The sequence below is a fragment of the Aythya ferina genome (genome assembly GCF_964211825.1).
Source record: "Aythya ferina genome assembly, chromosome: 4".
Classification (NCBI taxonomy): Eukaryota; Metazoa; Chordata; class Aves; order Anseriformes; family Anatidae; genus Aythya; species Aythya ferina.
This window is the reverse complement of record NC_140300.1, coordinates 77,267,313-77,279,323: the sequence shown is the minus strand read 5'-3', so window position 1 is coordinate 77,279,323 and position 12,011 is coordinate 77,267,313.

The window sequence follows — 12,011 nt, the reverse complement described above, 5'->3', positions numbered from 1 at the left end:
GTTTAAGCAGTCGTCACCACCATTAGGCATGTTTCATTTTGCAGCAGCAGGACATCAGATTCACCAGTGGGTGGGGGCACGTTATGTTGACAGTTATTTGGATCTTCCCTGCATTTCTTCTGTGGCTCATTTTCTAGTTTCTTTCACTCGTCAAGAGAAAGTTTGAAATGAACTCTAGGTAAATATACTTGTTTTTTGAGCTAGAGACACAACAGAGTTTTCTGGTGTTCATGAAGGATGAAGTTCCCCCACACAGAGAGCAGACTCAAAGCCTTCATGTGGGTTACATGCCATTTGTGTGGCAGAAATTGAGCCCAGGTACAGCTGAGAGGGTCAGCTTTGTGCTGGCTTTCTGCAAAGTTGTGGGTCTTATGCACTGAGCCTTTTTAGAGGAACCTCACAGAATCACAAAATTGTAGAATAGCCTGTTGTAAGGGTCCCACAAGGATCACTGGGTCCAACTCCTGGCTCCACACAGGAACACCCAAAAATCAGACCTCTGATCATAGCTGAGAAAAAAACATATGTATGAGAATGTTGTCCAAGCACTTCCTGAACTCTGGTAGGCTCAGTGCCATGACCACATCCCTGGGGAGCCTGTCTCAGTGCCCAACCACCCTCTGGGTGCAGAACCTTTCCCTAACATCCAGCCTGACCCTCCCCTGTCCCAGCTCCATGCCATTCCCTCAGGTCCTGTCGCTGTCCCCAGAGAGCAGAACTCTGCACCTGCCCCTCCGCTCCCCTCAGGCCACCATGAGGCCTCCCCTCAGCCTGCTCTGCTCAGGGCTGAACAATGTGACCTCATACATCTTCCCATCTAGACCTTTCACTTCCTTTGGTCATTCTTTAAGATTTTTATGTTCTCCTTACATTGTGGTGCCCAAAACTACGCACAGTGCTTGAGGTGAGGCCACACCACTGCAGAGCAGGGGGTACACAATTGTTTAGTCTGGACTCCCCCCTCGTGAACCCACTTTGTCTGAGACCAATGACTTCATTATCTTTCAGGAATTTTTCAAAAACTCCCAGAAAAATCTTCTCCATAATAACCCCCACTCATACAGAATAGTGCATTCAAAAATTCTTGGTAAAAGGCAAGATAACTATTTAATGCTAGCAATTTAGGTAGTCCTGGCAACTTGGGTGAAACCCTGCAGTGAATTTTTAGATGTATTTCCTAGGCTTGTCTCTGTTCCTAAGCTTTCACAGATTTTGGAGCCAATCTTCTCTTTCTGGGGCATCTCCACAGCAGAAACTCTCAGGTGATTCAGGCCATGGGAACATGAGCCAGGAAGGCCCCTGGGCACCATGAGGATCAGTTTTACCAAATGAGTGTGAGAAGTGCTACCCTCTTTTAAGTTGAACCATGAACGACTACCACTGCTCTACCCCTGTGAAGGACAGGCCCTAGGCTACTTTCTTAGGCAGTTGTCCTGAGGAAGTGCCTTATACTGTAAGAGGCCCAGTTCCTCTGCCGCCCCTCCCCGTGGGTTTCAGTGGGCAGCCACCAGCTTTGTTGTTTATCTGTCTCCGCTGACGCATTTTGCTTATCACTGCAGAACCTGCCTGCCGCGCTAAAGCCGCCGCGACCACAAGGCCCAGCATAGCATGCACAGTCATTTCCTTCCTGCATCTCCTGCAGCAAAGGGGAGCCGTGGCTGCCTGCTTACATGGGGCCAGCACAGGCCCCATGCAACCACCCTTGCACCCCTGGAGCTCTGCCCCAAACCTGGCTGGGGTGCCAGTCCTTGCTGGCCATGTGTGTGCGTGCTGCAGGGGTGCCTTCCAGCCTGCCAGCTGGTTGTTTTTTACGCTGCTCCCCTCCTACGCCGCAGCCTGTTGGGGCCACCTGTTTCTTTCATATCCTTGTCCTGTTTTCATGCACCGATACAAGGGAGGAGACTGGTGGAGGTTTGGCAGCCGTGAAGTCTTCTCTCTTTCTCTTTCATGCCTGGGAAGGGATAGAGGAATGGCTCTCAGTGTGGTCAATGCTTCGTGAGTATGCCAGTGATGGGGAATCCGGAGCTCTGAAGAGACCAGGGCAGCAGAGCTGATTTATGAACAAGGCCAGGCCTGAACGCAGTAATACCCTGCCTCTGGCAGCCTATGCCAGAGGCTCAGACACCATAACAAACCTCCTGGGCCTCAGGTTCGTCTCCCACCCTGAGATCCCTCAGTGCTGCAGGGGTCTTCAGCCTGCTCCTGCCACACCGGGCCTCCCCTTGCAAGCTCCTCAGCTGGGATGGCAGCCCACAGAGGTGCAGGCTGTGCCTCACAGGCTGGTTTAGGTTACATCTATTGATCACCTAGTTGTGGTTAGGTGAGATCCATATTGTGTCCTGCTGGGATCATAAATGCCGGGGCTTTCTCTCCATACATAGCAATGGCCAGTCCTTCAGGCCATGGTCCGTAACAAGAGCATATCTCAATTCATGTACTAAGTGCAATTTCTTTACAAAGTTTACCAGGGATTCAGCAAAAGCATCTATTATTTAATTTATTTTTTGTTTAAGGCTAAGATGAAGAGATTTACTTTTTATCAGGCAGGGAAGTGAAGCATGTTTCTAAAGCAACTGCAAGCAACTCATTGCATCCTCCTACTCGTCTAACATTTCTTCCTACTCCTCTAGCTTTCACTGCCAAGACTGCTTAAGACTTCACTGTGGTTAGCACATCCTGGACTTTGCAGCAGGGAAGCTCAGATGCAGCTGGTACCCTGGAACATTTAGAGCATACACATGAGGGGGCAGACTTCTGGTGCTTTGGCAAATCCAGGTCCAACATCTACCTCTCACAGAGATCTCACGGATCTCAGCATCTCACATCTGTCTTCTTTATGTAACCTCTCACCCAAATTATATCCAGGCTGACAGTAAAACTCACAGATATAAGCCAGGAAAAATATGAATCAACATTTATTGACGATATGTACAGAAGAGGTACAACACTTACGATCTTACAATTGGTCACTTTTAAGAGGGGGAAGGAGTATCAGGAGCAGGCAGTGCACAGTCCCACAGCATGTGATTCACACTGAAACATCGTAGGAGGACTCATCGAGAAGGATATTTCCCATGCTTTAAGGCCTAATTTTGATCTTTTTCCACTTACGGGGGATGAACATATATATTTATGAGAACCAGGCTCAGGTTCCCTGGGCATGATCCAGATTTTTTTTTTCTTGCTGTCTCAAAATCTTTCAGAACCACCTTCAGTTTTTGCCCACAAAAAAAAGTAATTTTCTTACAGATTATAGCCCTGATTTCAGAATAATTTTGCCACTGAATACGTATGTCTGTTTTATTATCTATTTTATGATAAGACATACTTCTTGTATATAACAGGCATCCTGGACATCAACTACAGTAGCTTGAGAAGCACTTAGCTTTACACTTAATTTCCAGTAGCTATCAATATCCTCTTCTAACAATGTCAGAAGCCCATGAGTCTGTGCATTTTCCTTACAGTCTGCTCCTACCAAGGGGACACAGCAGGGGCTGGTGCTCCAGAGAGGACAGGCAGACCCTTGCTGCCCGCAGCATGCAGCACGCTGCGCAAGTAGCAGACAGGGTATCCAGCATAAGGCAGCTAGATTGATTTCCCCCTTGCTCATTGTGCTAATTTAAGCAGTGACTTACTGAACTTCTGGTGGTAGAGTCCCAACGCATCAGACAAACAAGACATAAAACAAAACATAAACTAATCATTCTGTGCGTGCATTAATTTTTAGTGTCATAACAAATGTACTCATGAGGAACACATCTATGCTGGCATCACTTTCGCTCACTGCCAGGGACGCACACCCCTGCAGGTACTAGCACGTACCATGCTGGTTAGAGACCTGAAAACTAAAACCAATGTATTTACAGTAACTTGACTGAATACATTATTCTGAATGTTATCAGAACAGGATAGCCCATAATTGAAAGATAAAGCAGTTACTAAACTACGTAATTGACTCAGTTGAATGGCCAGAAGGAAAACAAACTCAGACAAAAGAACAAAATCCAAAAGTAGAACAGAATTTTAAAAGATGGCCTAATTTTATGCTATGGTTCAATACACACCAACGAGGAAAATTAAATTAAAGCACCGCTACCCATACTGTATACACCATTTCACTGAAATTACACATTGATAGCTACATTATCTACACTAAGTGCAGAGAGGCACTGGACATCATGCTTCAACAAAATGTCAAAACTGGTATAAATAAGGTTTTACAAATATTAGTGACTCACTTAACTCTATTCTACCTGCAGTTCCTATTAAGATAATACCTGGTAAAACTGATTTAAAATACAAGAAAGAGATTAAAATACAAGGGTACATCAACACACTTCCTACATGTATATCTACCAGAAATTTAGTCTCCAAAACCTCAGCAGAATAACACACACCAGATTTCTGAATAGGTGAAGAGATGCCCAGTTATCAGTCACACTGGGATAGCAATATTTGCTGTTCAATATTTTCTTCATTTTTAATCATGATCAAGGAACTTGTTGACCATAAGGGAACCTTTCTGTGATGTAAGTGTTATTAATATTCATATTAAGTCATGTTTATTCCTCTCCAAACAGTACTTTGTTCATTAAATAAAATTATTATAGCCGTGGCCTTAATGCCAACAGGTATGTTTTGCCTACCCAGATCTCCAATTTTCTTTCATCAGCAGTCTGAGTGAGTCAATTACACATGATCAGGTCCTAAGAAAGAACTGCAAGATTTGGCAAAGGTAATACCAGGAAAAATGACAAAAATGAGGGGCAATTGCCCAAGACAGTCAATCTAGAAGATTGTTCAGGTTATTATAACATTGTTCTATAAGGAACTGCAGCATTTAAGGACATCCTGAAATTCCTATTTGCTTCTTGCGTTTTGTGCTTTGTTTATAATTCATCACTAAACATAACACAGAAACATTTCATTGATCCTAAATGCTATGAGAAAACTGGTTTTGTTCTAAGGTACAGATCACCTTTAAAGGCCTATCCCCCTATCTTATATGGTCAAATAGAAAATATTATATGAAAATAAGAGTGTCTGTAAATTACAGATACTAGGCAATTTAGTTCAGTCTAAACTGTAGTTTCCAGAGAATAAGTACAACCCCCTAAAACCTATATTAATAACTACATCAGGATTGAGCATATCATATTTATATTAATTTATGTGCAGTGTTTTCTCATGCATTCTACAAGCTACAGCTCACACTGGACCATGGGAAATGGGATATATTTAAGAAGGGCACAGGATATGTTGGATGGAAGCGTATGAATTCTCTTTAAGAAGGAAGGCCAACACGTAACACACAAGGACTCACAAGACGATAGAAAACAGTAAAATGGACATGCGATAATCTACAATACTGACAGCAAAACCAATTTGTAAACACAGTTTGCATACAGTCTTTGAAAAACTGTAGAAAAGAAATAGAAAAGAACGATACAAAAATCCGTGCAAACTCTTCTATTTATGTACAAAACACTGTACAGGTACTAGACAACCCAGGTTGTGTGATGCTGCCTATGGCACTTTCCCTTCGCGTAAAAGTGTATGCCACAGAGCATCATTAAAAACAATTGTGGGGATCCTGAATTTTGAAAAATCAAACTGGAAGGATTTGACACTCCAGCATCAATCAGCATTGGCTCTGCAGCAGAACACAGACATAAAAGGGGATCAAAGGTTGGTTGAGAAATCTCACTGGTCTTTATGCCTTCCCAAATCCTGCCTTAGCTTAGTTATTTCCATCCTGGACCAGCAGAGACCCATTCGATGGCTCACTCATATGCTCTAGGTTTTTTTCAAAAAAAAAAAACTAGCTGCAAAAGCACAACCACCTTATCCATGAGGATTTGTATCAGCTTGGTAGTGGGAAGCCACCAGGCTTCCCCAAAACATGGAAGAAGTCTCTGGGATAGTGGGCAACACAACCCCATGGTTGCCATGGCAACACTGTAATGGTCCCAATAGCAATGTGGCCTTGTGTTGCCATAGCAACAATGGCGTGATAACATGGGGTGGTGACACCGTAGTGCCATAGGGAACACAAGGCCATGTTACTATAGGAAGTGTAAGATTGTTGCCATGGCAACCATGGGGTTGTGTTGCCATGGCAACCACGGGGTATTGCCATGAACACCATGGGGGTGAGTTGCAATGGCAACCATTGTGTTGTGTTGCCATGGAAACCATAGGGGTTGTGTTGCCATGGTAACCATGGGTTTGTGTTGCCATGGGAACCATGGGTTTGTGTTGCCATGGGAACCATGGGGTTGTGTTGCCATGGCAACCATGAGCTTGTGTTGCCATGGTAACCATGGGGTTGTGTTGCCATGGCAACCATGAGCTTGTGTTGCCATGGTAACCATGAGCTTGTGTTGCCATGGAACCATGGGCTTGTGTTGCCATGGTAACCATGGGCTTGGGTTGCCATGGAAACCACGGGGTTTGGTTGCCATGGTAACCATGGGGTTCTGTTGCCATGGTAACCATGGGGTTGGGTTGCCATGGTAACCATGGCGTTTTGTTGCCATGGCAACTATGGGGTTCTGTTGCCATGGTAACCATGTTTTTTTTTTCCCATGGCAACCATGGGGTTGTGTTGGCATAGCAACCCTGTGGTTTTGCTACCATGGCAACCATGGTGTTTTGTTGCAAGGTATATATGGTGTTGAGTTGCCATGGCAACCATGTGGTGCTGTTGCCATGGTAACCATGGTGTTGTGTTGCCTTGGTAACCATGGGTTTTTGTTGCCATGGGAACCATGGGTTTGTGTTGCCATGGCAACCATGGGGTTGTGTTGCCATGGTAACTATGGGGTTGGGTTGCAATGGAAACTATGGAGTTTTGTTGCCATGGCAACCATGGTGTTGAGTTGCCGTGGTAAAAATGCGGTTGGGTTGCGGTGGTAACCATGCGGTTGAGTTGTTGTGGTAACCATGCGGTTGTGTTTCCATGAAAACCATGGGGTTGTGTAGCCCTGGTAACCATGGGGTTGGGTTGCCATGGCAACCACGGGGTTTTGTTGCCATGGTAACCATGGGGTTGTGTTGCCATGGCAACCATGGGGTACTGTTGCCATGGTAACCATGGGGTTGTGTTGCCATGGCAACCATGGGGATGTGTTGCCATGGTAACCATGGGGCTGTGTTGCCGTGTTAACCATGGAGTATTTTTGCCATGTTAACCATGGGGTTGTGTTGCCATGGTAACAATGGGGTTGGGTTGCAATGGTAACCAGGCGGTTCTGTTGGAATGGCAACCATGGGGTTGTGTTGCCATGGTAACCATGGGGTGGTGTTGCCATGGAAACCATGGGGTGTTGCAATGCGGTGGTGACACTGTACTGCCATAGGCCACACAAGGCCATGTTACTATAGGAAGTGTAATATTGTTGCCATAGCAATGATATGGTTCTGTTGCCATGGTAACCATAAAGTTGTGTTGCCATGGTGACGATTGGGTGTTGCCATGGGATGGTGACACCGTGGTTCAATAGGCAATACAAGGCCACATTGCTACAGGGAACATTATAGTGTTGCCATGGCCGCTATGGGATATTGTTGCCATGGTAACCATGGGGTTGTGTTGTCATGGCAACCATTTGCATGTGTTGCCATGGCAACAATGGGGTTATGTTGCCACGGCAACCATGGGGTTCTATTGCCATGGTAAGGATGGGGTTGTGTTGCCAGGGCAACCATAGCGTTGGGGTGCCATGGTAACTATGGAGTTGTGTTGCCATGGCAACTATGGGATTGTGTTGCCATGGCAACCATGGGGTGTTGCCATGGGGTGGTGACAACGTAGTACCATAGGCAACACAAGGCCATGTTACTATAGGAAGTGTAAGATTGTTGCCATGGCAACCATGGGGTGTTGCCATGGGGTGGTAACACCGTAGTGCCATAGGCAACACAAGGCCATGTTACTGTAGGAAGTGTAAGAATGTTGCCATAGTAACCGTGTTGTTGTGTTGCCATGGCAACCATGGGGTTATGCTGCCATGGCAACCATGGGGTTGTGTTGCCATGGAAACTATGGCATTGTCTTGCCATGGTAACGATGGGGTTGTGTTGCCATGGTAACCCTGAGGTGTTGCCATGTTGTGGTGACAATGTAGTGCGATAGGCAACACAAGGTCATGTTACTATAGGAAGTGTAAGATTGTTGCCATGGTAACCATGGCTTTGTGTTGCCATGGCAACCAGGGTTTTGTGTTGCCATGGCAACCATGGTGTTGTGGTTTTCATGGTAACCATGGTGTTGTGTTTCCATGGTAACCATGGGGTTCTGTTGCTATGGTAACCATGGGGTTGTGTTGCCATGGCAACCATGGGGTTGTGTTGCCATGGTAAGGATGGGGTTGTGTTGCCAGGGCAACTATGGCGTTGGGTTACTAGGGTAACTATGGAGTTGTGTTGCCATGGCAACCTTGGGGTTGTGTTGCCATGGTAAACATGGGGTGGTGTTGCCATGGTGACCATGGGGTTCTGTTGCCATGGCGACGTCTGGGTGTTGCCATGGGGTGGTAACACTTTGGTTATATAGGCAATACAAGGCCACATTGCTACACGGAACATTATAGTGTTGCCATGGCCGCTATGGGATATTGTTGCCATGATTACCATAGGGTTGTGTTGTTATGGCAACCATTTGCATGTGTTGCCATGACAACAATGGGGTTGTGTTGCCATGGTGACCATGGGGTTGTGTTGCCATGGTAAGGATGGGGTTGTGTTGCCAGGGCAACTATGGCGCTGGGTTGCCATGGTAACTATGGAGTTGTGTTACCATGGCAACCATGGCGTAGTGTTGCTATGGTAACCATGGTGTTGTGGTTACCATGGCAACCATGGCGTAGTGTTGCTATGGTAACCATGGTGTTGTGGTTACCATGGTAAACATGGTGTTGTGTTGCCATGGAAACCATGGGGTTGCATAGCCAAGGTAACCATGGGGTTGTTTTGCCATGGGAACCATGGGGTGTTGCCATGGGGTGGTGACACCGTGGTGCAATAGGCAATAGAAGGCCACATTGTTATAGGGACAATTATAGGGTTGCCATGACCACCATGGGGTCCTGTTGCCCTGGTAACCATGGGGTTGTGTTGCCATGGAAACATGAGGTTTTGTTGCCATGGTTACCATGGGGTTGTGTTGCCATGGTAACCATGGTGTTGGTTTGCAATGGAAACCATAATGTTGTGGTTAGCATGGCAACCATGGGGATGGGTTGCCATGGCAACCAAGGGGTTCGGTTGGCATGACTACCATGGGGTTGTGTTGCCATGGTAACCATGGGGTTGGGTTGCCATGGCAACCAAGGCGTTTTGTTGCCAAGGCAACCATGGAGATGTGTTCCATGGTAACAATGCGGTGGTGTTGCCATGGTAACTATGGGGTTGTGTTGTCATGGGAATTATAAGGTTCTGTTTCCATGGCAACCATGGGGTTTTGTTGCTATGGTAACCATCGGGTTGTGTTGCCATGGCAACCATGGGGTTGTGTTTTCATGGCAAGCATGGGGTTATGTTGCCATGGTAACAATGGGGATGGGATGCCATGGGAACCATTGTTTTGTGTTGCCATGGTAACCGTGGGGTTGTCTTGGCATGGTAACCATGGGATTGTGTTGGCATGGTAACCATGGTGTTGTGGTTGCCATGGCAAACATGGAGTTTTGTTGCCATGGCAACCATGGGGTTGTGTTGCCATGGCAACCATGGGCTTGGGTTGCCATGGTAACCATGGCGTTTTGTTGCCATAGCAACAATTGCGTTGTGTTGCCATGGTAACCATGGGATTGTGTTGCCATGGCAACCATGGGGTTGTGTTGCCATGGTAACTATGGGGTTGGGTTGCCATGGAAACTATGGGGTTTAGTTGCCATGGCAACCATGTTGTTGAGTTGTTGTGGTAAGCATGCGGTTGGGTTGCCGTGGTAACCATGCGGTTTTGTTGCCATGGTAACCATGAAGTTGTGTTGCCATGGCAACCATGGGGTTGTGTTGCCATGGTAACCATGGACTTGTGTTGCCATGGTAACAATGGGGTTCTGTTCCCATGGTAACCATGAGGTTGTGTTGCCATGGCAACCATGCGGTTTTTTTGCCATGCCAACTATGGGGTTTAGTTTGATGGCAACCCTGGTGTTCTGTTGCCATGGTAACCATGGGGATGGGTTGCCATGGTAACCATGCGGTTGTGATGGCATGGTAACAATGGGATTCTGTTGCCATGGTAGCCATGTTTTTTTTTTTTTGTTATTGTAACCATGGGGTTGTGTTGCCATGGTAACCATGGGGTTGGGTTGCCATGGCAACCATGGTGTTGTGGTTGACATGGCAACCATGTTTTTTTTTTGCCATGGAAACCATGGGGTTGTGTTGCCATGGTAACCATGGGTTTGTGTTGCCATGGTAACCATGGGGTTGTGTTGTCATGGGAATTATAAAGTTGTGTTTTCATGGCAACCATGGGGTTGTGTTGCCATGATAACCATGGGGTTGTGTTGCCATGGGAACCATTGTTTTGTGTTGCCATGGCAACCATAGGGTTGTGTTTTTATGGGAAGCATGGGCATATGTTGCCATGGTAACAATGTGGGTTGGGATGCCATGGCAACCATGGGGTTGTGTTGCCATGGCAACCATGGTGTAGTGTTGCTATGATAACCATGGTGTTGTGGTTACCATGGTAACCGTGGGGTTGTGTTGCCATGGCAACTGTGGGGTTGTGTTGCCATGGTGACCATGGGATTGTGTTGCCATGGTAACATGGGGTTTTGTTACAATGGCAACCATGGGTTTGTATTGCCGTGGCAACCGTGAGATACTATTGCCATTGTAACCATGCGGTTGTGTTGCCATGGCAACCATGGGGTTGTGTTGCCATGGGAACCATGGGGTTGTGTTGCCATGGTAAGAATTGGGTTGGGTTGCAATGGTAACCATGCGGTTGTGTTGCCATGGCAACCATGGGGTTGTGTTCCCATGGTAACCATGGGGTTGTGTTGCCATGGTAACCATGTGGTTGCGTTGTCATGGTAACAATTGGGTTGGGTTGCAATGGTAACCAGGCGGTTCTGTTGGAATGGCAACCATGGGGTTGTGTTGCCATGGTAACCATGGGGTTGTGTTACCATGGTAACAATTGGGTTGGGTTGCAATGGTTACCAGGCGGTTCTGTTGGAATGGCAACCCTGGGGTTGTGTTGCCATGGCAACCATGGTTTTGTGTTACCATGGTAACCATGGAGATGGGTTGCCATGGCAACCATGTTGTTTTGTTGCCATGGAAACCACGGGGCAGTGTTGCCATGGTAACCATGGTGTTGTGTTTAAAATGGTAAGCATGGTGTTGTGTTTCCATGGCAACCATGGGGTTGTGTTGCCATGGCAACCGTGGGGTTGTGTTGCCATGGTGTCGTGGTTCCGCTCGAGTGGGCAGCCGAGCTCCACCACAGCCGCTCTCTCACTCCCCCTCCTCAAAGAGGAATGGGGAGAAAATATGTGAAAAGGGCTCAAGGGTTGAGATAAGGACGAGAAAATCACGCAATAATTATTGTAACGGGCAAAACAGACTCGGCATAAGGAGATAGTAAGATTTATTGCCTACAACTAACAAGCGAGAGAAGTGAGAAAACAAAGGGAAAAAAAAAACCAAAAGCACCTTCCCCCCATCCACCCTCTTCCACCTCCTCCCCCCGAGCGGCGCAGGGGAACGGGGGAATGGGGGTTATGGTCAGTCTACAGCACTTCTTCTCTGCCGCTCCTTCTCGGTCACTCTTGTCCCCTGTGCTGTGGGGTCCCACCCATGGGATGCAGTCCTTGATGAACTGATCCGGCGTGGGCTTCCCACAGGCAGCAGCTCTTTCAGAACTGCTCCAGATATGGGTCTGTACGACGGGGTCCATCCCTCAGGAGAAAACTGCTCCAACCTGGCTCCCCTACGGGCAGCAGCTCCTGCCGGGTCACCTGCTCCTGCGTGGTCTCCTTTCC